At 36.1% G+C, this 26,792-nt stretch overlaps 1 long non-coding RNA gene across 13 annotated transcripts in view; it reads left to right on the forward strand.

Annotated features, from left to right (window-relative positions):
- Positions 1-26,792, forward strand: part of LOC110262070 (uncharacterized) — a 1,266,882-nt gene that overhangs the window by 213,001 nt on the left and 1,027,089 nt on the right. Inside the window, exon 1 of one of the 13 annotated variants that reach the window (XR_014813697.1) lies at positions 16,963-17,186. The exons of 10 other annotated variants lie outside the window; for them this stretch is intronic. This is a non-coding gene — a long non-coding RNA (uncharacterized LOC110262070). Of the gene's footprint in view, positions 1-16,962; positions 17,187-26,792 lie in introns of those variants that run through there. 2 more of the 13 variants (XR_014813707.1, XR_014813717.1) reach the window with 2 other exon arrangements.

Here is a 26,792-nt window from a genome sequence, read left to right on the forward strand (position 1 = left end):
AATAGGCATCTCAGTGAGGAGAATGCTGCTGTTTATCCAGGCACATGTTGAGAGGCAAGGCCTTGGATCACATAATACCCTCTCAAATGACAGTTACCAAGTGTATATAATCCCTGTATTTTTGGTTATTGTTATTATGTTACTATTGATATTATTTTAAAGGAAATTATGGATTTTAGTACATTGATTTATTTTAGAATGTCATTCCTATTCTTCTTTTGAGTCTGTTTCTAATTTTGGAGCCACAATTTAAAAGCAAATCTGATTGCTAGTATTGGCTTGAGAAATGGGTAATTACTCAATACTTTTTAAAAAGAACTTTTCAAAACTTGAAATATGCAATAGACCGAGTCCCCGAAAGGGGGAAAATGATAGGCTATTTAACAAATGCATTTGATGATAAGACCTTTCTGCCTGGAATGCTTATTCAAATCTGAAGGGAACACAGTTTAGGAACTTTGCCTAAAGCCATATTCGAGTGGATTTGAGAAACTTTTTTGCATGCCATTTTCAGTTTGCTGTAATATATCAATACTTAGGCTACTGAAAAGCAAACTCTTTCCAGTGTTTTGGGTCTGAGGATAGTCCCATGAGCAAGGCTATCTGCTTTTAAATCCTAACCCCATTCCCCTCTAGCGTCTAGATGTTTTAACGATTTGCTTAGCTCTTCTGAATTTCACTTTACTCATTTGTAAAAATGTCACATTAATAGTTCCCTTATTTCAAGACAGAGTAATAAAGTAAAACACTTAGCACGTTGACTAGCATATAGTAAGCATTCAGGAATGTCTATCTTATAACTATTGTGAATTTAGTCCTTCTTAATTAACTCTGCTCTTTGACCCATGGAGTTCAAAGTTTATGTTTTCAGTTTTATATAAATGTATATATATTTTGAATGTATAGTTATTATCTAAGTATTACATTGGGACTTCTCATAATTAGTAAAGAAATAAAGAACAAGTGACACCTCTTCCAGAACCCTTCTTGAATATGTGGTACTAGGATTTTACCCAGTTGCCTCCTCGTTTCATTCCAAGTGGTACTTTGAGCTCTAAATACTCATACAGGTTCTCAGCTTTACTAATTTTGTTTTTACTTCCCTATGTTCATTTGTTCTTGCTTGTTTATTGCGTATAGTTACTTTTTAAAATTTAACTTAAAGTATATATCTTTTCAATTAACTTTTAAGCACCATGAGTCCAGGAATTATTCCACTTTATATTTCAGCTAGGAGTGCTGGGGTCTGGAACTATAGGCAAGGTTAGGGCTCGAAATTCCGCTTTTGGACTCATTGGCATCTAACTGACTTTAAGTGCTACACTTTTGAACAGAATTTTCAATCTGACTTAAAGAGATTTTATTCACGAAGATAAAAGGGGCACCAAGAACAAAGTCCCATGTGAGTGTTCTCCAAAAATAGATGCTGGATAGGGGAAAGGAAACTGCAGTGAAGCTGGACAATCAAAGTCAATACAATGGGTAAAACAAATGAAAAACGGGAGAGTGTGTTGCTGCAAAGTTCAGACAACAGAATGTGTCGTGGAAGAGAGTGTGGCATGTTGTATCGAATGCTACGCAAAGGGTAAAGTCTGAACAGAAAGGTGACAGCTGGATTTGGCCGCATTCATGTAATTGGTGGGAAATTGAGAAAAACTGTTCCATTGGAATATTTGAGAATGAGGTCTGTTTGGAGGAGTTTGCAGAGGAAATGTGAAGGCGTGGAGATTACTTAGCCTATTGATAAACCTGTGTGGTGGTTGGATCAGCCCTTGTGTTTCTTCTTGTGATGATAAGACACCGTTCAGCAATAACCGTCAGGAAAATTTGAAAAAAAGAAAAAGGTTTCTTATTTACTTACAGGTGTTGGAAATTACATGTCAGCTGGGGTCGCAGAGGGAGACAGGAGATGGAGTGAGGGAGAGGTTGGGGAGGAGAAGAGGACACGGACGAGTATTAATTAAGAGTGTTGGCCTGGAGCGAAAATGAAAAACCAGCTGCACTAAACTTGTGCTAAGCACTGTGAATGGCAATTAGCATGATTACTCAGTAAAGTACGGGATAACAAGGTTATGTTTAAATTTCAAATAAACAATTCTTTTAAGAATAATTATGGATCATGCTTACACTTCAAAAAGTATATATGATCTGTTATTCATTTATTGAATTTCTTGCTCTATATTTATTTATTGCTCTATTTATTGCTCTTTTTTATTTGCTAAATCTGGAAACTTTAAGTTAAAGATGACTTTGTTTTATCAAATTAGGAAATAAGAAAGTGGGTATTGCAATTAGAAGATCCTGTAGAAAGAGAGAATGATAGAAAAGCCAGTATAATTATAGAAGTTGAATCTTCCAGATTTGTAATTAGATTGAATGAGATACAGAGCATAAGAGGTGAGTTGGCTTTAAGAAAAAGTGGGGCACTTCTCACATAGTAACCCAAAGTGAAACCAAATATGGGGCCAGATGAAGAAAGATGAGTAATTTGGGTAGTAGGGAAATGAAGTGTCTGTCTAAATACATTATTTTTTAATTGAAATATTACGACCAAGGCCATAATTAAAATAGTCTAAGCAAAAACATCCATGAAGTCAACGATGTATTATGTTACTTTATATAATGAGACATACTAAATAAATATATATATATAATTTAATTGGTATTATAGGATGATGGCTAGTTGGCTAATTGGCTAGGTACAGCCTGCCCAGTAAAATGGCACTGAAAAATACTATGTTTTGTAAATCAAACTCTTTAAAGTCTTGCCAGGGTTTAAGGATTCATTTAACTGGTGATGTTTATCATATTGTTTCATTGGACAGTTATATTTAAATTGTTTACAAATGTTTAAGAGTTTTAAAATTTACACATTTTATTTTAATGTTTTAATCATACATATTTGCATAACATTGGTTACTTCACAAATAATATGCACAGTATTCATATATATTATATGTCTATTATACATACTGTATATAATAATTAGGTATTCATAGGCATCAATAAAATTGCCAGCTAGTATTTATTATATTTTTATATATTTATGGGTAAAATAATATGGTAACCATCACAGATTAAACATATTCATTTATATAATCAGGACCTAAAGAAGTTCAAGTAGATTGTATTCATCGAAGAGAAGCAAATATGTTTGCTTTGACTAAATATGAAGTTTATCCTGTTTTCCTACAAGTACCTTCCAGTACTTTCTTTTTGGATGAATCGAATTGTGTTATAACTTGTATGAGGTTAAACAGACCTGAGTTTGAAGCCTGACTCCACTATTTCTTTTTGCATAACTATGGTGAAGTAATTTCTCTGAACTTCAGTTTTCCAATCTATAAAACAAGCATAAAAACATTTAGATAAGCTCAATTTGATAATTAGAGAGATAACAGAGCCAAGCAAAGTAGTACCTAAATTGACTCTCAGTATAATAAGTTTAGTAATTACTGATGAGAGCCTGTGAGGGAATAGATATTACATTAAGTACTGCATATATATGTTGAATTAATCTTTGTACTAAATTACTATGTTCTGTATGGACAGAGGCTGACCATTGGCACGTAATAAATAATTTGTTGATAATTTGTTGATTATTTGAGTGATCGAAATGAACTAAGACTGTGAGGGAAGCACTTTTAGTAGGACTGAATAAAGGAAACTCAGCCATAGAGTGATGAAGCCAAAATATGACAGTAGGGTTAATTCACTCTAAAGTCCCATGGTGTTCATCATCATACAGTAACTCCACAATTAATACATTAATAGGGGTTAATAGTTTTTTTTTTTTAAAGAAAAACTACTTGAAAGTATCTATTAGGAACATAAAGTAATTTACCTCTACTGAAACAATGAAAAGAAATGAGCATAATTCTCTTGAAATGTAGGCTTTCCTACTCCATGCCTGTACAGTGTCCTCTTTAAACCAACGATGTTCTCAAAAAGGATCATCGTAGTCTGGAAATATTTTTTGTGGGGTGTTTAGGTGGGAGGTGAAAGCCTGGGAGAGATTGGGGTTGATGAGCTGGAAGATCCTGTCCCTAATTTAGACGGTTAGGAAGGTAAATTGAGACTTTGTATTCTTTTTTCTCTGTGACATTTTTAAATTAGACTGAAAATTGTACACTGTTCAGGGACACTCAGAAAGCCTGTTCAGAGGTGCAGAAAGGGATGTTCAGTTAGTTTAGTTATGGGTAATGAGAATGGAAATGGGTTACTCTGGGAACCTTGTCTGTATTTCAGTTATCTGATCATCATACTGTTTATATACATTGCATGCAGGATGAACTTGGAAGTCCCAGGGCCCTATTTCCACATAGTCAGTGTCCCCAAGGTCTTTTTGGCTGTTGTTACAGTTTTCCAGGAGAACGTGAGAGGCAGAGTGGTGTAGGAAAAAGCATATAAACTGTGGGATTATAGAGATGGAGATGCAACATTTATGATTTTTTACTGATAATGGGAAGGCAGTTTTAAAGCACATGACGGTTTCTTGCTTTCAATACACATCCTGCCAAAAGGTAGAAAACCACAGAGTTTATTTGTTTAGTTGTCTACCTGATCTTTTAACTTGGGCATTAAAAAAGAAATTTAGAGAATACTTGAATTTGGCATTTATTCCTAAATAAGTTTCATAAGCTCTTAAGAGATGTGGCAAGGGTAAAGTCATAGAGAATATACCCTGTGATTACATATGATTGGTCATCAACCAGCAATGCCTTTCCCCAGATATGTCAGGTAGAATTATTTCACTTATTCTTAGAAGACATTATATTTCATATAGATGCATCTGTGTCAAGGAGATAGAAGGCATGCTTACTTTTGCACACATATACATGGTCACATACAGCCAAATGAATATACACACAACAAATTAAGAGGAGAACATTAGTGAGTTTTTTTAACCAATGGGTTATTTAGAAATCAGTGGGTTACTAATTGATAGGTTTTTTTTTTTTTTTTTTTTTTTGGTTGAGTTTAACTAGTTGTCTTCAAAGTAAGTACTTAAAGGTCAGTCTCCATTTTTTACCATGTTGATTTGTGTGTCAATACAAAATTAGAGTACAAAATTCATAATCAGACTTGACTGAACTGGCTACTTGATTACTGTACTCTGTGACTTTGAACCATCTTTAACCTTCATAGTAATTAATTTACTTGAATATTGCAACAAAGTGATTAGTACCATAGTCATTTTGTCAGGATGAATGGGTCATTAAATCAATGGAATAATGATTATTTACTGATTGATTGACTTAGGCTTAATACAGTGCATGAGATAGCATTGTTTTATTTAAATTCTTCACCAATAATAGGGAAGAACACATCTGACTCCTAGTAGATCTGTTTCTTTAACTTTTGTAATTTGTTGCTTTTGCTTCCAGTTAAGTATGTTGCCTATAGCCTGAAATATGCAGGATAGTCCATCCTCAAGGCTCTGACCTATAAGACTATAGCACTTTTCCATTCATATAGAGGTAAAAAGTTGAAGAATAGAGAGTAACATTTGTTTTGTTGGAGGTTTACAGAAACATTTGACCTGAATTTCTGAACTTTGTGGACAGCTGCAAGAACAAAAGATTCCTATACCAAGAACTTTGCAACCAAACACACCCTTCCCTCACCTTGCCTTTAAAAATTCTGTACTGAAACCCTTCAAGGGAGTTTAGGGTTCTTTGGGGCTTGAACCATGCATCCTTTCTCTGCTCCTAACTCTGATGTTTCAGTTTGTTTGGCCTCATTGTATACTGGGGACTAGAACTTGTGTTCGGTAACACATTCAGATCACCAAAGAAAAGAGGGGCCCCAAGATTTTGGTCTTAACTTTTCCACCAATTAAATGTGTGATCTTTTTCCAGTTATTTATCTTTGCATGTTCTAAGTTTTATCAATAAATATCATCTAAAACAAGATAACCATAATTTTTAAAATGTCCTGGTATTCTAAGGGATTCTACTCATGATAATCATAATTATGGAAAGATGATAATAGAGAGTATTGCATATTGAGTGTTTTTATTATGTTCCAGTAGCATAAGTCTTTTACATGTATTATGATATTTAATCTGCACAAATATCTCAGGATGCAAGACTAGTTTCCTCATATATAGATAAGGACACTGCATTTGAAAACCATTAATATTTAACATGTTCACACTTAGTAAGTGCTGGAACAGGGCTAAATCAATTTCTGTTCACACACATTCCTTGTTTCTCTCCCTCTATTCTATAGCCACTCCTCAAAAATACCATCCACTAATGTTTTCTCCTTCTAGGCATGAATAAAATGTACACTCCCCCAAAGCTTAGCAAGATAAACAAGTCTACCATGTCCATTAACCTGTCCATGGGGATGGTGACTTTACAGCCAGAATTAGAGAAGCAGAGACACTCTCACTGTGAGGTAGGAATTGCCTCCGTGGCCAGCTTTTACCATATGGGTGTTATTCAAAAAAGACAACTGCCTGGACAATTGGTACAGGCCTGGAAAACTTTAGAAACCCATACACAACTGCTGAAGTCGAATTTATTAAACCTAACTACTTTAACCAAGTGGTTTGACAGCAACTCCTTCTTGAAACTTAGAATAATTACACAGAATATAAGACTTCTTTATAAAGAAGCCTTTCTCTGCTGTTCACTGCTGACCTAGAATTTGAAAGCTGCTTCAATATATATTGGCTCTTCAGAGCCAAACTCGGTTCCACTGATGTATTTTTCCCCCCCTCTGCACAGGGGAGATCAGCATAAAACCCAGCACTTTTACTAATTCCCAACGGAGCACAGACACCTGGAAGAAAGAAATAATTTTTACCACCTACAGGTTTCCATTGGTGAGCAGGGAAGAGAAAGAGAACCACTGAGACCAAGAGGAGGAAAAGATTAATAAGTGCTGCCATCAGTGTAGAAAAAGGGATTTTTTTTTAAAAAAAAACAACAACAATAAAAAGCGCCTCTAGGACAGCTGTGCAGTATTCTTTTCTTCTACTAAAAAGGAAAAACATGCCAAAACAGAGAAGCAAAGAAGACTAGAGATAAATGAAGTATGAGGTCAAGCTTCTAGTGTTGGGTTTTTTCTTTTTTTGCTTTTTAGGGCCACGCCTGTGGCATATGAAAGTTCCCAGGCTAGGGCATCAAGCCACCACTGCTGGCCTACATCATAGCCACAGCAATGTGGGATCTAAGCTATTTCTGCAACCTACACCATAGCTCACTGCAACACCAGATCCTTAACCCACTGAGCCAGGCCAGGAATCGAACCCGCATCCTCAATCTGACTAGGGATCCTATTTGGGTTCGTTTATTGCGGAGCCAGGAAGGGAACTCCATGTTGTGTTGTGTTCTTTTGTTTTTAATGGCAAAAAAAAGGAGAAAGTAAAAAGAAGCAAATTTTGTTTCTTTCCTTTTTTAAAAAGCTCTTATATATGTGCAGGTATTTGTAACTGGGGGCATGTGGATATCATGTATCTGTGCAGAAAACAGCTCTGATTATAAAAATAGATTATGCACATAGGAGTCAGGCACCCCAAGCATTTGTGTGCACCAGACTGTCAAGTGCAGGCTCACTAAAAGATGCTAGAGCAAGCCTTTAAGAAGAAAACAGTAACAAGTAATTGATTTAGGAAAAAAAGAGACAAGATGGGATCCTAACTACTCCCTACTAATGATTCATTTTTTAAAACATGTTTTTCCTTGACAGATATTATTTTTTCCCTCAAAGTATGGTCATTTGTTCTCTCTGTGTTATAGTTTTAAAATTGAGGGTCACTAATTCTGTGTGTTTTTCTGCATGATTCTACCATGTGAAAATGACAGTCTAATTGTTATATTCATTTTAGTATAAATGCTGGAATGTGTTTTCCTTTTACATATTTTTTTATTTTTAAAGGAAATTCTGAAATTGTCATTAGAGATTTTGTGTTTACCTCTCAGAATCTAGTTTTGTTTTTTGTTTTTTGTTTTTTTTTAAACACACGCTCATATCAATATATTTAAAATGAAATAGAGGAATTCCTGTGTGGTTTAGCAGGTTAAGGATCTGGCGTTGTCACTGCTGTGGCTCAGCAGCTGTGGCATGGATTTGATCCCTGGCCTTGGGAACTTCTACATGCCGCTGGTATGACAAAAATAATTAAAAAATTAAAATAAAATGAGATAAGAATTCTGTATTTAACCTAATATTGACAGCCTTAGCAAATCACAGTGACAGTGTCTCTGTAAATGAAAATTCAGCTGCCTGTCTATGATGCCGTTTTAAAAATCAGAGAACGATGCTGCTTCAGGTTGTATACCCTCTAGTTCTACACGTTATAGTTCCTTGATAATATCTTTCATTTATGAAAAAAAAAAGTAGGTGAAATGATAGTCCTGGATGCTGCACATCATAATATTGGAGGGAAAAAAAAAAATTCTGCCTGAAGCCTCAGAACAGACTTTTCTTGCTATTTTGCCCACAGAAGCAGTGCTACAGAGAGAAGAGTGTCACTCCAGTGATTTAATTATTGTTCCACTCCTCATTACATATGTGGCTTAATATAGCATATGGAATAGCAGAGACGGCAGTATACACAGTCATCTTCCTCCTGTTGAAACTTACAGCATACTCACACTCATAAATAAAGCTCTCAATTTATTGTTGTTGCAGCAGAAACCCCCACATTTTCCCTGGAAGTAGAAAATATTACCCAGGTGCTATATTACCAGTTTTACTATCATGTGGTACACCAACGGAATGCCCACACATTTCAGTGATATTTTAAGTATTAGCATAATGAGTCACTTTAAGTATATCCTTAGGAATTATCAGAGCACTCTAGAGTTGTATATTTGCAAAGGACATGAGGTGTTATCAACTTTCTTCTATTTCCATATCATTGAATAAAGGGCTTGTGAATATAACCTCCGTAATTGATACTCGTTGCTAAACACCCTTCTTGTTTATAACTGTACTTACTGCATTGCTGCTTGAAACTTATTTGTTGACTTGAAATGTTTGCAAGTGATTTGCCAGTCTGTCCTTGTTCCTCCACTATGTTCATCTTCCTTAACAAAAAGTTTTTATACTACTACTACATTTTATAAAAAAGGAAATTATATTCTTTTCCAGTGACTGTTAAATGAAGGATGAACTCTTCTGGATCTGCTTACAAACTATAGCTGACTCTTTGTATCCTCTCTCATTATTTTTGCACTCTGACTGTATCAGGTTGCTCTTTATTTTCCTTTGTGGGCTCCATACATAGGACACTCTGTTTTATGATGATTTTGCTGTTTCACTAGCCTAGAATTTTCAGCTCTTGTCTGCTTCCATTGCTCTTCAGGTGAGCAAATCCAGCTTTTCAAGATTCTTCCAAAATACGGTGGCATTAGTTTAATTATTTTATCTATTAATGTAACCATCATTCAGAGGCATCTATCATGTAATAGGTACATCAGTTATAGTGGTGAATCAGATGGACTCAGCCATTGTTTCCATGGTATTTACAGGCTAGGAATATTCCGCAACCCAATTGTAATTTCTTCCTTTTTTAAAATCTTCTTTAGCACTGCATCTATATTATACTCCTGTTATTGCAGGAAGGGAAGTTCCTGTGCCTGAAGCACAGTGAGGCCAAACAAACTGGAGCTGTGTTTGAAGCAAAGAAAGGTTTATTTCAGGGATATGCAAAGAAACAGGTGGCTTGTGCCCTTAAAGCAACCAGGCAAGGGTTTCAGCAAAGCACTTGTGCCCTTAAAGCAACCAGGCAAGGGTTTCAGCAAAGCACTTTTAAAGGTAGGGGTGTGGTTAGTTGTAAACTTCTTGGTGTAAGAATCCTTTGTTCTTTCAGCTGTCCGGGTAAGTGTTCTTGTAAACCTCCAGCCATGTTATTCTGTATTCTGCAACTTTTTATCTCTGTTTGAATGGACCCTTAAAGGTCAGAACCTTGACAACAGTCTATCCTGTATATTTCAGGTATAGGCAATATTCTTTTAGGAAAGGTGCAAAGCCAGCATGACTAAGCAGAGGCAACATGTTGCCAGAGGCCAGCTCCGGCGGCCAGGGGGTATACATCCCGATAGGAGAGGGGTGCGGCGTCAGCGACTGTATGGAGTTACGGAGACAGCCTCTTTGTCCCGTCTTTCAGGGCGCTGGACTGCTCAAACTTTGGCAATGGTAGTTGATTATATAGACAGTTTTTCACTACAGATTACATTACAGTGTTAAAAAGTACATTGGTTAACTATTACATGGTATAGCAGCTATACATCCTGTTTTAAGATCTCTATCTTAACTAAACTTAGTATTTTGAAGAGGCCATAAAACACAAGAATTTAGCATTTACAAACTTTGTAGACTGGTGCTTATCTTCAAAGTGTTATGGCAGGGAGACAATGTAAGTAAATACAAACCAACTTAATTAAACTAGCGTTCACTAAAAAGCTTTTAAAATCAAAGACAAAACTCACAGCTAGGTTTTTTGGATAAGATATGGCTAACTTCTATGAACCTCATTAAAATCCTAACTCTAAAGTTTACTATATAACTAGTTAATAGATGAACACTATGTTTTAACTAAGTTGGATTAAAATAGGGGAAAGTCCTTCAGGATGAAATTCTTGTTATACTATTGTTGTAATTTTAAGTCACAAATCACCACAGGAAAATAAGAATGGGAAATAATAATAAGTAAATACTCAGGAAAGACTGAGGAAAACTGAATGACAAATAAAACAACAGGAAAGACTAGGTCACCCGAGAAACAATCCATGTTCTCTAGTGTAAACATGGAAATTGCTTTCCCAGGAAAGCCCCACTTCTTCCCCATCAACATCAAAGTGAGAGCTGTGTAACCTGAGGCCTGCCCTCGGCTTGTACCGTGCAGGCAGGCAGGCTTTCATCCTGACCTGAGGCCCACCTTGGCATGCACCATTCAGGTGAGCTTTCTTCCTGACCAGAAGCCCACCTTCAGCTTGTACCGTTCAGGTGAGCTCCCTTCCTTGGTTAAGAACCTGCCTTCAGGTTTTTCTGCCATCAGGCAAGGTCCTTTTTTTGAGTCCCTGCATTTTTCTCGGCTCCCCACAGCCACAGAGCACAAAGCCAAAGAAAGGGATCTTATATGGAGTCAGGTTTGTTCTTCCCTGTTATACTCCCGTGACCTTTTCTTTCTGTAGTACATTTTGTTTTTTTTTTTACCTCATAATGAGTGTAACACGCATCTACATATTTAAGTTCGTAATGAATCTTCTTCACTTATCTATTTATATCTAAAAGGCTGCCACAAAGCTAGTAAGTGTCTTTTTTCCTTCTCATTCTGTGTAATAGGAATTTGGTTAGGGGACAGCAGTGATAGGTTGTTTCTTTTCTGTGATGCCTGATAACTCAGTTGAAATGGTTCACATGCCAAGGAGCTGGAAAATATAGGACTAGCTAGCATCTTTATCTTTCTCCATGTAGTCTCTCCATAAGGAAGTTAGCTTGAGCTTCCTTATAGTATGATGGCCTCAGGGAAGTTCGAAATCTTACATAGCTATTCAGTACTCCAAGGATGAAACTTCCAAAAGGCACAGGGAGAAATAGAAGCTTTTGGAGTTTCCTGATGGCTCAGCAAGTTAAGGGTCCAGGGTTGTCGCTGCTATAGCTCTGATTACTGCTGTGGCGTGGGTTTGTTTGGTCCCTGGCCTGGAAACTTCCACGTGCTGCAGGTGTGGCAAGAAAGGAAGGAAGGAAGGAGGAAAGAAAGGAGAGGGAGAGAGAGAGGGAGGGAGAGAGGGAGGGAGGGAGGGAAGGAAGGACAGGAGAGATTTTCTAGAGACTGGGCGTCAAGAGGCACTAATTCCATGTTTTAATTTCTGAGGAAAGTTAAGAAAGCTAGTCTGCACTTAGGGTGACTTTACGATCTTGAAACAGTACTTAGGATTCTTCTTGGATGTTGCCACTCTGTTCTGTTTTTATTTTTATTTTTATTTTTTTGTCTTTTGTCCTTTTAGGGCTGCACCCGCGGCACATGGAGATTCCCAGGCTAGGGGTCTAATCAGAGCTGTAGCCACTGGCCTACGCCACAGCCACAGCAATGCTGGATCCAAGCCATTGTCTGTGACCTGCACCACAGCTCCCAGCAATGCCAGATCCTCACCCCACTGAGCAAGGCCAGGGATCAAACCTGCAACCTCATGGTTCCTAGTCGGATTCGTTAACTACTGAGCCGTGGTGGGAACTCGGACACTCTGTTCTAGTACGTAAAAAGATGAACAGAAGACATTGTCAAACTATTAAAAAAAAAAAAAATCAATGGTATAGAAAAAATTTCTAAAAGAAGCCAGAAAAAAAAAATCACCTTTATAGAGGAATAAAGGTAAGAATTTTATCCTATTTCTCCTTAGAAACTATGTAGACAAGACAGTGGTACAATGAAATATTTACAGTTTTGAAGGGAAAAGGCACCAACCTAAAATTTCTGCAAAATTGTCCTTCAAAAGTGAAGGAAAAATAGACTTTCTCAAACAAAAAATCAGAGAATTTCTAGTAGACCTGCCTTATAAGAAATGTTAAAAGAAGTTCTTTAGAGAGAAGGAAAATAATGTAGGTCAGAAACTCAGATTTACCTAAGGTGAGGGAAAGGAACAAAGAAAGAATAAGTAAAGGAAAATAAAAACTTATTTTCCTTTTCTTAGTTTATCTAACATATAAGCTTATTGAAAATAATATTGATTAAGCATGATTAATATCACATGTAAGTACATGCTTATGTGTAATTGTATATGAATGAAATGAGAACAGTGATATAAGGGATGGGAAGGAGGAATCAGGATTGTTTTGTGTTTACAAAGTACTCATACTGCCTATAAAGTAGTATAGTGATATTTGAAGGTGGACTTAGATTAGCTATAAATGTATATTTTAAACTTTATGGCAACTACTGAAAAGAGAAAAAAATGCTAAGAAAGGGGAGAAAATAGAATGATAAAAAATGTTCAGTGAAAACCACAAAAGGCAGAAAAAGTGAAAGACAAAGAAAATGGAAAAAATATCAAAGATAAGGAGTTCCTGTCATGGTTCAGTGCTTAACGAATCTGACTAGGAACGATGAGGTTGCAGGTTCGATCCCTGGCCTTGCTCAGTGGGTCGGGGATCTGGTGTTGCCATGAGCTGTGGTGTAGGTTGCAGACGTGGCTCGAATCTGGCGTTTCTGTGGCTCTGGTGTAGGTCGGCAGCTACAGCTCTGATTAGACCCCAAGCCTGGAAACCTCCATATGCCCCGGGAGCGGCTCAAGAAAAGGCAAAAAAGACAAAAAAAAAAAAAAGAAGAAAATATATATTAAAGATAATAAAGAAAACAATAAAGAATATGGTAGATATAATCCAGCTATACCAGTGATCACTTTGAAGATAAGCGGTCCAAATGTACCAATTAAAAGATACAGTCAGAGTTGATTCAGAAACAAAACCCAACTATATATTGTCTGCAAGAGACCCACTTTAAATATAAAGATACATATAGATGAGAAATAAATGGAAAAACAATGGAGAAAAACATACCATACTAACACTAATAAAAAGAAAGCAAAAGTAGCTATATTAATTTTAGAGCAGACTGACATGCAAAGAAAGATATATAAGATGTGAAACTATAAAATTCCTGGAAGGTAATATAGGAGAAAACAGAGATGGTATTGGGGATGGTGATGACTTACTGATTATAACCGAACACATGATTCGTGAAAAGAATAATCAATAACCTGGACATCATTAAAGTTAAAAACTTGTGCTCTGTGAAAGACAATGTCAAGAAAAGAAGACAAGCCACACAATGGCAGAAAAGTATTTGCTACAGCACATTGGATAATGGAGAACTATCCAGAATATACAAAGAACTCTTCAAAGTCAAAAACAAGAAAACAGACAACTCAAAAAATGGACCAATGCCTTAACGGACACATCACTAAAGAAGATGTACGGGTGGAAAATAAGTGTATATGAAATGATCCTTGCCTCACATGTCATCAGGGAAGTGCAAATTAAAACAGTGGAGAAACCACTACACAACTGTTAGAACAGCCAAAATCCACAACAGCGACCACACCAAATGCTGGTGAGAATGTGGAACAACTCCCGGGAATGCTCATTCATTGCTGGTGTGAATGCAAAATGGTATAGCCTTTTTGGAAGACAATTTTATGTATGATTACATTGTGCCAGTGTAGGTTCATCAGTTGCAACAAATTAAACACTCTAGTGGGGGATGTTGATAATGGGTGATGCTGTGTATTTGTCGGGCAAGGGGTATATGGAAAATCTCTTTACCTCCCTCCCCCTCAGTGGTGCTACTATGTACCTTTACTTGCTTTAAACAAAAATACAGTGTTAAAAAATCAATCGTTTTATGTCTCATGATTTTTTGAAACACGAATTTGGTCAGGGCATAGCAGTTATGGATGATTTGTCACTCAATGATAAGAATACTAAAGAACAGTTAGACATCTTTAAACTACCACAGAATGTATCTGTGTTTTCCAGTAGACAAAATATCTTTGAGTGCGGGATCTGATTCATCTTTGTTTCATCTCCAGGTGAATGTTAATATAGTCATTCGCATTAATTCTCACACGAGCATTCACAGTCTCAGTGGTTTAACTTCACAAAGTTAAATTTTCATTTATATTAAATTCCAGGGGTGGTTATGAACACTCATTATATATATATCATATATCGTTGCTGTCCTCCACGTATGTTTCAGATGTGGGCTGCTTCAGTCTTGCAGTTAAGCCACTGAGAGCAGGTAACCACAACAGGGAAGCCAAGAGCTAGAGGACTGTGGGGTTTTATTGGGCACATCTGGATGTAGCTTAAACCTCATCTTGTTGGTCGAATTTAGTTGCATGTCTTTGTCTCAGTGAATAGGAGAGTAGAAAACGTCAAGGAACGCTCAAATATTTCAACTAGCAGTTTCTGTTATAGACTTTTGTTTTGGTGTATACACACACACCCACACACACCTTTTTTTCTTCTTCCTGTATAAGTACCATGTCTAGTCTAATAGCAACACTGGGTGATTTACAATCTTTTCTATTAGCATAATCTGCTTGCGAAAATTTGTTCTTCTTAATTCAGTGACTTATGAACTCAAAAGGAATGTGATATATCTTCCCGCACCCCAGTATACACACCTAATATGTACTAGTGGAGCAGGAAAGTAAAGCCTCCCATTTGGAAAGGGAAGTATGGGAAACACACAAGAGTGAATCCTATTCCTGCTCCCTGGGAGGCACTTCTGTTTCTTTTTATTTTGGTTCTAGTCTCTGAGTTTTTCCTGTGCTACTATCTGTTTCAGCCAAATCTGGAGTAGGAGTGGGAGGGAGTTCATGGCAGACATACAGTTTCATGTTCATACAGTGTATTTCCTGCTCCAGCCTTAAAATAATTTTTCTGGAGAACTCAAATATTTAGAAACTAAAGTCTAGGCTCTAGATGTGCTTATTCTTACTATGTTTGTGGTTTCTTTTCGCAACACTTTTTCCTTAATAACTTAATGGCCCTCTGATCTGTTTATCTTCATTGAGTCTTATGTCAATAACTAGAACCAAAAAATATTTTTTGAAACATGATTCTTTTTTAATGAAAAATACTTTATTTTTTTAAAAATTATTATTTCCCCAACATAATTTTTTTCTACTGTACAGCATGGTGCCCCAGTTACACATACATGTATACATTCTTTTTTCTCCCATTATCATGCTCCATCATAAGTGACTAAGTCAGAAAGAGAAACATACTTCTTAAGTCTTTTTTTTTTTTTCTTTTTGCTTTATTGTCCTGAAACTTCTCTGTGAACTTAACAATGGCTTCCATAAGGCCACCTCGTTTAAATGCAGAGGTCACATCTACAGTCTTATCTTTGCACTAATACCACTCTATCCAACCGAAACATTTTTTTGGAACATTTTATTCAAATATGACTTAATATCATTTCCAGAAGCAGTAAGACCTCAAATATAAATACTCTTGAATTATTCATCTTTCTATTTTTATTTTACTTTAGTGAATTGTAATAAACATGGAGAAAACGTCATCAAACATGTGTGTATTTCCTGGTATATTTTCACAAACTGACCATATTTGTATAACCAGTACCCACATCAAGAGATAGAATATTACCAGTTCCCCCCAAAGCCCTCCTCATGCCCTCTTCTGAGCATTATCCCACTCCTTCCTCCAAGGGTAATCAGTGTGCTGATTATAATACTATAGATCAGTGTTGCTGAATTTTGAAATTTACTTAAATGGAATCCAACTGTATATATAATTCTCATGTCTGGCTTCTTGATTTCAATATTGTTTGTGAAATTCAGCTATTTTTGTGTATAATGTTAAGTATTATGTATTATGCTGTATAATATTCCATTTTGTGAATATTTCACAAACTATCCATTCAAATGTTGATGGACTTTGGATGTTTTCCTCTTTTTGGCTCTTGTGATGGGGTTGCTGTGAACATTCATGTTCATGTGTTGTGAACATATATACATATTTCTGTTTAGTGTATACTTAAGAGTGGAAATGCTGTCATAAATATATTCAGATATGCAGTTTTATAAAATGTTGCAAGTTCCTCAAGGTGGTTGTACTAAATTATATTCCTTGTAGCCATGTGTGGGAGTTTTCTTTCCTTCAGGGCCCCAAATCTCTATATTGAATGATCTCTTAATTTTCTTCTATTTCTGCTTGTACTCAAGATAGTATTTCCTGATCTTACGTGTTTTCTTCAGTTTGACGAATGCACCCCAAACACATTACAACATTCTGTTATTTGACACCCTTCCCCTAGATCTCCTGTCTTAGAAAGTTCATAGGTTGTCTCCTCATTTAGAACAGGCAGTGGCTTTTCCAAGTATCTGTCTGCAGCTTCCTACAGGCAACCACTTTCTAGTTGCCGGTATCTGTTGCCTCACTTCCTAGCACCTGACCACAAATTCAATGCTACGTGCTTTAGTTTTTAAAGCAACACTGATCTTCAAGGCTGATTCCAGTACTCAGCAGCAGACTCTTATTTGGGACTGTAGTAAAGGAAAGCTGGTATCTTAATCGATTAGCATTATGAACGTTTACCTCTTGCTCATAGTTGATTGTGAGACGATTGGCCATCTTTGCACCATGGGGCCTCTGTAGCCACCACAACAAGGGGAGAGAAAACTCCAGGCTCCTGTGAGGTATGTTTGGATTTTTTTTTTTTTTTTTTATAGAAGTGGCTTTTGTCACTTTCATCAAAACCCTGTTTTTGAATACTCGGTCCCATTAATTTCCACGTAAGTTCCTTCTGAGAAGTGAAGGAACACATACATACGTGGTAGCAATAATTATCTCTGCACAGGGGAATTTGTCAGAACTCAAAAGTTGAATGAATGGATATGAAGGCATAAACGTACCCTCAAGTTTATATATAACTCATTATAATTGTGGGATATTAAAAAGTATATTTTCAAATTACTCAATTATTTTCCACTTCTACCACAGATTATATGTGTGTGTATATGGACACAGATATCTATATATTTGTTGAATGTGTATATATATTATATAAATTATATACATATAAATAATCGAGCACACATCTTAAAGTCAGGTAGTCAGCAACATGATAGAAATTATCTAAACTTTAGATGGTGACATCAATTTGACTTTATTGTTTTTCTACAGAAGCACCATTAATGTTCATCATTCCAAGAACTAAATAAATAAAATCAAGGAAGGCTCTGGCCAGTTATTACTCCTAAATCTCACTATAAGGAAGTCAGTGTGAGCTGATCCCAAATTAATGAGATTGATTCTTCTGAATATTTTTCTTCATGTGCTGTCTATAGGAATTAATCCCTACTTTCCAATTCTACCTAATGAGAGCTAGCCAAAGATGATGATTCTCTTGAGAATAACTTTATAATTTATTAACCATGTCTTAATAATTATATGTCACTGCTCACACAGTTTGTTTAAAAGAAGGCATTTAAAACAGCTGCTCTTTATTATTTCTGCTGGTTTTACTGGTTTTATCATTGTCATTTTTCAGTACTGCTGTATTTTAATTACTAGTTATTTTCACTTTCTAAGAATTATTCCTTTTTAAAATGCTCTAGTGTTTTTCTCTATTTGCTATCGTGTTAATCACAGTACTGCTTATCTAGTGATTCTTTTCTTGAATATTTTAGTTTTTAATTTATTATAGTTGATTTACAGTGTTGTGCCAATTTCTGCTATATAGCAAAGTGACCCAGTCGTACATACGTATTCAGACTTTTCTTGTATCACCTTCCATCATGGTCTATCCCAAAAGACTAGATATAATTCCCTGTGCTATACAGTAGGACCTCATTGTTTATCCATTCTAAATGTAATAGTTTGCATCTACTCCCCCCAAACTCCCCATCCACCCCACTCTCTCGCTTGGCAACCACAAGGCTGTTCTCTGTGTCTGTGAGTCTGTTTCTGTTTTTTGAATAGGTTCGTCTGTGCCATATTTTAGATCCCACATATAAGTGATATCATATGGTATTTCAGTAAGTGTTTGGTGGCTTGAAATGGATATAATCATGTATAATTTAAGTTCAGTTGCAGACAACCAAAAGAAAAGAAAATTAAGAGTAAACACATCTTTGTTCTCTTTTCTAAAAACTGGCAGAGGAAGGCAGTTCAAGGTTGTTTTGGGAGTACAACAAATGTTTCCAGGTCTCAGGCCATTTTCTTCTTTCTACTCCACTGTTCCTAAGATGTGGCTCTCGTTCCTTCATTTTAAGGTGGTTGGTAGTATTCCATTGTGTGTATGTCATCATGCTGTACCATGGAAAATTGACAGAACACTATAAACCAGCTATAATGGAAAAAAAATCATTATATTAAAAAAAAAGATGGTGGGTAGAATGTCAACCATCACATCTGCAATCCAAATATCAACATAGAGGAAGATGCAATGGAAAGGACTCATACAGACTCTTTTGAGGTTGTCCAGAAAAGGCTACATGCATTCTACTTACATCTTTTACATTTTATTTGGAAAAAAGCATACTTAGAAGGTGGCACCTAGTTCCAAGGGAGTTTGAAATCTGTAGTGTTACTTTGGAAGGTGAGTGCTGGGTGAAAATGTGGATTTTGTAACTGTGGGAAGAAGTTTTGAGCAGATATAAGTTTAGAGAACCTTTCATTTTCACCAAAATTAGAAGTGGGAAAGCTAAAATTCCCGAGTAAAGCACGAGGTTCAGAGACTTAGTTTATGATCACTGCTTGAATGTCAGGATGACATAGGTTTGAAATAAGGCAGGGCTGGTTTTTAGCTGTGTGGACTTGAAAAAATTAGCTCTTCTTTAATCTTCAGTTTTCATGTATGTATAGTGAGCATAATATTTCTCCTTTAATTTTTTGGTGCATTGGTGAAGTTTTAATGAGATTATTTAGTATGTAATAAGTTCAGTTAAATGTTCGTCTCAGGATCATTATTTTTTATTTTTTATTTTTTTCCAGCAGTTGCTTTGTTTAGTATAAAAACATGGGAGTTCCCGTTATTGCTCAGTGTCTAACAAATCCAACTAGTATCCATGAGGATGCAGATTTGATCCTCGGCCTTGCTCAGTGGGTTAAGGATCTGGCGTTGCCGTGAGCTGTGGTGTAGGTTGCAGATGTGGCTCAGATCCCGCTTTGCTGTGGCTGTGGTGTAGGCCAGTGACTACAGCTCCTATTCGACCCCTAACCTGGGAGCTTCCATATGCCACTGGTGAGGCCCTAAAAAGACAAAGAAAAAAAAAAAAAAGGAAAAAATGGATTTGTAGTTTTGTAGTTGGAAGACATGGTGTAAGTCCGACATACACCAATCATATAATATTCCCATGGGTCAGTGTTCTTATTTTTAAAATAGGTCTGTCAACACTCTTACTGCTGTGTTGAGAATTAAATAATATAATTTATACAATAAAGAATACTGTGTGTGAGATTTTCCTCTATAGGATATGGTGCAGAATACAGGCTTAGTAAATATTGATCCAATATTTTTCCTTTATTTGAAATCATGTATTTTACCCTTTTATCTAAATAGATTTATTGAATTCTCAAAAACCAGAAATAGAGTTATTGAATCCCCAAATCCAGAATATGCTGAGAAATTGGTGGTGGCCATTGATCTGAGTGTCGTGCAAATATTTAGAGTATGGATTAGGTCTATCAAAAATATACTGTTCTGGAGTTACTGTTTTGGCACAGTGGAAACGAATCCAACTGGGAACCGTGAGGTTGCAGGTTCGATCCCTGGCCGGGCTCAGTGGGTTAAGGATCCAGCGTTGCCGTGAGCTGTGGTGTAGGTCACAGACATGGCTCGGATCTGCATTGCTGTGGTTGTGGCGTAGGCCAGTGGCTACAGCTCTGATTAGACCCCTAGCCTGGGAATCTCCATGTGCCACGGGTGCAGCTCTAAAAGGACAAAAGACAAAAAATAAATGAAATACATACATACATATACATATATACATATATATATATATATATACACATATATATGTAAAATACACACTGTTATATTGGGGTTTTCCTATGAAATTCAGAAGCAGGAGTTTTAAAATAGAGTATGAATCACTTCTTATCTTGCCTTTAAATTAACTGCTGATTGGAGATCAAGAAATGGCCTTTATTGTATTGTACTTCAAATTTATATAAATGTGTAACCATATGAAGAGAAAAAGCCTTATGTGGCACATAGTAGGGACTTGATAAATATTTGATGAGTGCATTAATTTATGCTGGGGTGGATGAATGCATATATTTATGTCCTCTTCATAGCTTCATCTCATGGGTCTTTTCTACCAAGAAATTTTCAAGAACTGATGAGTTGGCCTCTGCATGGTTGCAGTTATGTTTCTTGTGTTTATTAGATTCTAAGTCATACTGGCAGCTCTCCTCTTTACTGTTAGGTTTGGTGAATGTTACAGATTCGACTAAATGAGCCATAGCAAATGTAAAATAAATCTTTGCCAAGGGGTAGGTATAAATTGAGGGAATTACTTCTTAGTCACATCAGTTTCGCGGTAAAAACCACATAGCATTGGTGAATAGCACTGCAATAAAAAGGCTTGTTTTCCTGAAGACCATCAAAGTAACCTGATAATCATTGGATTGTTGGTTAAATTGACCTGAGAAATCTGTATCCTTTCTTTTGGTTCAATGAGTTATTAATGATTTTTTTAATTAAAGTCTGTTTCATGATATTAAGTACGTTCACTTCTATGTTAGTTAGCATCTATATTCTCATCTTTAAATGAGAGGAATAATATAAAGTTTCTTTCATCTTCAGCATTCTGTAATTCTAACAATTTGCTTGGGTAACTCTACAGGAACCCCCCCCCCCATCCAGTCTTCCACTTCTGCGGAACAACACCCCCTTTTTAAAGTGTTTGCCTGAGGGTCATGCCGTTTCAGCTTGGAAAATCCTCTTATTACAGATTTGGGGTAAGGCCCCTCTACTGTCAGATTCTTCTAATTATGAGCTAGTTCCTCATATTGAGACACAGCTTCTTTTTAGGTATTTTTCTCCCCGTTTGTTAACTTTTCCTCAAGGAAGCAAAACTTATAATGGCCTTTTGCTCTGACATTTCATCAAATATCCAAAGCTCTCTTGTCTACCTTAGGCTTCTCTGAGCCAAGTTCATTCCATTTCGAGGTCATCAAACTTAAATGGCAAGATTTCCAGTCCTTCTAAAATGCAGCAGTCTCTGCTAAATGTAGAATTAATAAGCTTCAATGGATTTGCCACAGATCTGTGCCCCCTCCCCTAAACAAACAAAATCACTAAAACGTGGCTCGGTGGCATGGGCACTAAAAATGGATTATTTATATATTTAGTCCTTTTTATTTTGACAAGAAAATATATTATGATTTTAAAATTGGAAAACTAGCTATTAAGCAAATGGGGTATATATACAGAATGGAATACTACTCAGCCATAACGATAAACAAAATAATGCCATTTGCAGCAACATGGATAGAACTGGAGACTCAAGTGAAGTAAGTCAAAAAGAGACAAATATATGATATCACATATCTGGAATCTAATAGATGGCATAAATAAACCTATCTACAAAAAAGAAAGTCATGGACATGGAAAACAGATATGTGGTTGCCAAGGTTGGGGGGGGAGTGGGTGGATTGGGAGTGTGGGGTTTGTAGATGCAAACTATTGCATTTGGAGTCAGTAAGCAATGAGATCCTGCTGTATAGCACAGGGAACTATATCTAATCACTTGTGATGGAACATGATGGAGGATAATGTATGACAGGGTCAGACAGAACATTCTAAATCAACTGTAATAAAAATTAAAAATTTTTTTTGGAAAAAGGAAGAAAACCAGCTCTTGATTTCATTTTATAAAATGTTAATTGTAAACTTTTCTAAGTCTCTTGACCTCTCTCAGAAGGCTTTCTCAACTGTAAGGTCATTGTCGTCATCATTGTCATGTATATGGTATCTGTTATTCTGCTATAATGTAAAATGCTCTGAAATCTTAAAGTATTATGCATCTGTAGCTGTGTAGCTTTACCAGCCATTTTTGTATTTGTGCATAACATCATTGCCACATCATTTTCTTTTAAAAACTTGTTTTCGAATAATAGAAATAGGAGGTATCAGGTCAAGGAATATTCCTGAAAAGACAAAGCTCGTATGTAAGTTGTATAAATACACACAAATACCAACACACATATATACTAAAAAGTTTTAATAGATATATCTATAATTATTTAGGTATAATAAATCATTTAAAATTATAAACACCAAAATTAAGTGGTCGTGAAACTGAAATGTTTATATTTACTTTCGAACATTGTTATAACTCCCTTGAAGCCATTAAAATAAACTCTAGAATAAATTATAAATGATTTTTTTTTGCGAGTTGAAAAATTTAGAAAATAATGCAGGTGGCATGTAAATACACTGAAGAAAAAGGTTTACAAATCCCATGTGTGTGAATTATTGTGGAATGACGAGAATATACCCTATATTCTGTTCTTATGCATCTTTAAGGGGAATTCTCACTACTACTCATTCCGAGTTTCATTAGCACTTGACTGTTCTTTATGTGATGTGGTAGTTGATAGATTAGGGAGGGAATAAAAAATTCTTATTACAAATTTATCTCTGGTTTCTCTAATAAAATTACAGGTAGAGCTTCTAAAGGAGAGAAATTTGGCACTTTTAATGCTAAATCAGCTAGGAAACAACAGATAATGTTAAGAATAATGCAATACATGTAGTAAATGCTTTTACTGAGAATTCAGCTTTCACTGCAAAATTCTAATGAAATATATCTCAATATTTGTTTTTCCATTTGTTTGTTTTTGGTCTGTAAGAAACTATTTTTTCTAAATTTAATTTTATCAGAGTATAGTTAACTTACAATGTTGTATTAGTTTCAGGGGTACGGCAAAGTGAATCAAGTTTTATGTATAAATATACCCATTTTTTCCCCATATACGTTATTACAACCTATTGAGTAGGTTTTCCTGTGCTCTACAGTAGTTTCTCATTAATCATCTGTTTTATACAGTAGTGTGTGTAGGTTATTCCTACCCTCCTAATTCTTTCCTCCTGTGAATGGTTTCACCTATGGTAACCATAAGCTTGTTTTCGAAATATGTGAATTTCTCTCTGTTTTATAAATAAGTTCTTTTATATCATTTTTATTAGATTCCACAGTAAGAGATGGCATGATATTTGTCTTTCTCTGTTTGACTTTACTCATTACAGTAATCTCTGGGTCCATCCATGTTGCTGCAAATAGCATTATTTCATTATTTTATATGGCTGAATGTATATATGTACCAAGTGTTCTTTATCCATTCTTCTGTTGATGGACATTTAGGTTGCTTCCATGTATTGGCTATTGGAAATATTTCTTCAATGAACAGTGGGGTGCATGTATCTTTTCTCTTTATGGATTTCTCTGGATAGATGCACAGGAGTAGAATTGCTGGACCATATGGTAGGTCTATATTTAGTTTATTTTAAGGAACCTCCATACTGCCCTCCATAGTGGTTGTACCAGTCTACATTCTCACCGACAGTGTAGGAGGGTTGTTCCCTTTTCTCCATGATTTCTTGTTTGTACACTTTTTGATGATGGCCTTTCTGACTCCTGTGAAGTGATACCTCATTGTAGTTTGACTTGCATTTCTCTGTTTAGGAAGTTCTAGCTATGGCACTTAGAGAAGTATAAGAAACCATTTAGATTAAAAAAGAAGTCATTCCCTGGTGTGTGTGTGTGTTTTGTACTAGAGCTATCAACTAGGCTTTAAATGAGCTGACCAGTTTGCTTTCATGCTCTGAATGAACTCCACCGTACATCATTTTGCTAATTAAAATTTTTATCTTTTAGAGTAGTTTCACTGTTTTGAAGAATGGTCAGTATGAGAGGTTGATGTACTAAAAACAACAAAAGAATCCCTCTCTTCCAGGTAAAAATGAATCAGTTCTAGGAGAAGGGTTGAAAAGAAACGTAGGACAGCAACTGATTCATGAGTTCAGGTAACTTTTTCTTCAGAAAATAGGAACTCCATTATCATTTTAAGGCGGTCAGTTTACGATGTCAGCAACTGACATTTAGTACATTGTAAGCTCACACTACTGTTCATCTTTTATCAAAGGACATCATCAAATACTCATCTTCCGGTAAACTGTTGTACCTAACGGCATTGCATCTCAGCTTCCAGCCAGAGAAAGCCTGTTTTTCCCCTTCTCCCAGGAGTCCCCAAGCTGTAGTATATCTGGTTTGGAGATGTTATCTGTTTTATAGAAACTTAACAATCCCAATTGTGGTTTTTCTCTTGGAATGACTGGAGAAAATTTATGTTGCTGGTCACAAACACTGACATGTATAGTGTCCTGCCAACTGGGAGGAGTCAGGAAAGTGGGTCCATATATTACGATCCACAGGTTGTTGCATAAAGCATCATCTAAGAGGTACCAGTCTGGTATGATATTGGAATAGCCCCTTAAAGTCACTGTAGCACCAGATGAGAGGCAGTATTCTGTGAATAGGAGGTGCCATCCTCCAGAACGTAGTATACACATTGGATAGAGACTTTTAAATGGTCTGTGTTCCAAAACAGAAGACAGAGGTCAGGAAGCCAAGAACTGGACCTGGCAGTAGCACCCTCACCATCACTCCAGTGACACACTGGAGAGCTCTGTGCTTCCTTTCCACGGCTCTGGGCTCTGCAGTGGAGCCACTTTCCCCAGCACAAGGGTCCCCTTGCACTACAAGCTCCTTACTGTCTTTGGTTCTCATTAAATAAGAAAGAAACTCTTTCTACCTGCATTTGTTGTGAGGATGAATGTAGATCAAGTATGTAAATGATAAAAGATACAGGCAGCTAGCTGCTCAATGAATATTAGTTTTCATCTTTTATTTGAAATTATATTTAATAAAAACACTTTGAAAAGATACTACTGAAACCTTTTGATTTTCTTGTACTTAAAATCAATTATTGGATTGTAAACCAAGAAATGTTTAGAGGAGAGAAATTTGAACTCACCTTCTTGTGTTAATGTTTTGCAGTGACATCTTGAGTAAAGTGTAAAACCTTAGAATTCAGGATTGACTTTTCTAGCTCCGATGTAAAAAAAAAAAAAAAAGACTAGTTTATAAAGGTGATTTTTTTCAGAGTATGGATTGAAGACCGTAATCTGTGTTCACACATTATATATATACAAATTGTATTTGACTGCAAAAATCACTAAGTTATTACACGTATATTGGGCTCTGATTCAGCTTAGAAAACTGAATGAATGTATGATATTATCTTCGCTATTTTAGTTTATACTTTCTTTTGTTTTAATCATAAAAAAATAAAAGAGTTGCTAATTTTGCTGGGGAAAGACAGCAGGAAAAATCAAAGAATTCTAGAGTTTGAATGAAAGAGGAGCTATTTAGCATTAAGACCGACTGCATTTGTGTAACCTTTAACAACCATTTCTTCCTTCTGGACACCAGTATCTGTGGAAGGCATCAGGTTCCATTCTACTTTCCTCAGTCAAACATTTCCTTTGCAGTATAATCACCTCCTCCACTCACCTTTTTCTTTTCAATTTAGGAAATAATAAATGTATTGTATGCCTACAGGCATAAAACACTGAAAGCTCTCTATGAGATTATAAACATATGTAGGCAGTGAGCCCTGCCTTCAAATAGTATACAGTCTGGGCAAATAGTCACTTACTTTCAGGTGACTTAAGTGGCTTTCATTAAAATGTTCACATCTTTTGAATACTCCTCTTTGTAAATATGCAGAAGATCTACATATTTAATAGTAAAGCTAAACACTGGGCGGGGGAAGGCCCTTTTTCTGGAATCAATTGACGACCTTGGCTTTGCTTATGAGCATCTTTTTGTTGCTGTAACATTCTGTCCTGTTGTGATCCTTGGAGCTGAGCAAAAGAGCACTTATTCTTGGGTAAATTAGACCTCCACATTCTCAAAACAATGTAGTCGTGAGAAAGATGAGCTGCCCTGTTGTTTTGAACATAACCGATAAATCATATTTTATCCAGGATTTCAATCACTTCTGAATCCAACAGACCTAAATCTTAGAGGTATCACTCTTTAAGTAGGTGCTTTAAGATTCTCTCAGTCACAGTAAGGTCTTTGAAGATGGGCCTCCAAAGCCTTAGACAGGGTCCTTTACTCACCTTCTTATAAGACAGTTCAACCTGCTCAGAAGTAGAGGAACTGACCCAGTCTTTACATTTCTTTTTGACCTCTGTAAACAGGTTGTCCACATAGTCCTGGCGG

This window comes from Sus scrofa, chromosome 8, assembly GCF_054392235.1.
Source record: "Sus scrofa isolate SSC_HxYL_T2T_F1_AM1 chromosome 8, Sscrofa_HxYL_maternal_Yorkshire_Landrace_v2.0, whole genome shotgun sequence".
In the NCBI taxonomy this organism is placed as follows: Eukaryota; Metazoa; Chordata; class Mammalia; order Artiodactyla; family Suidae; genus Sus; species Sus scrofa.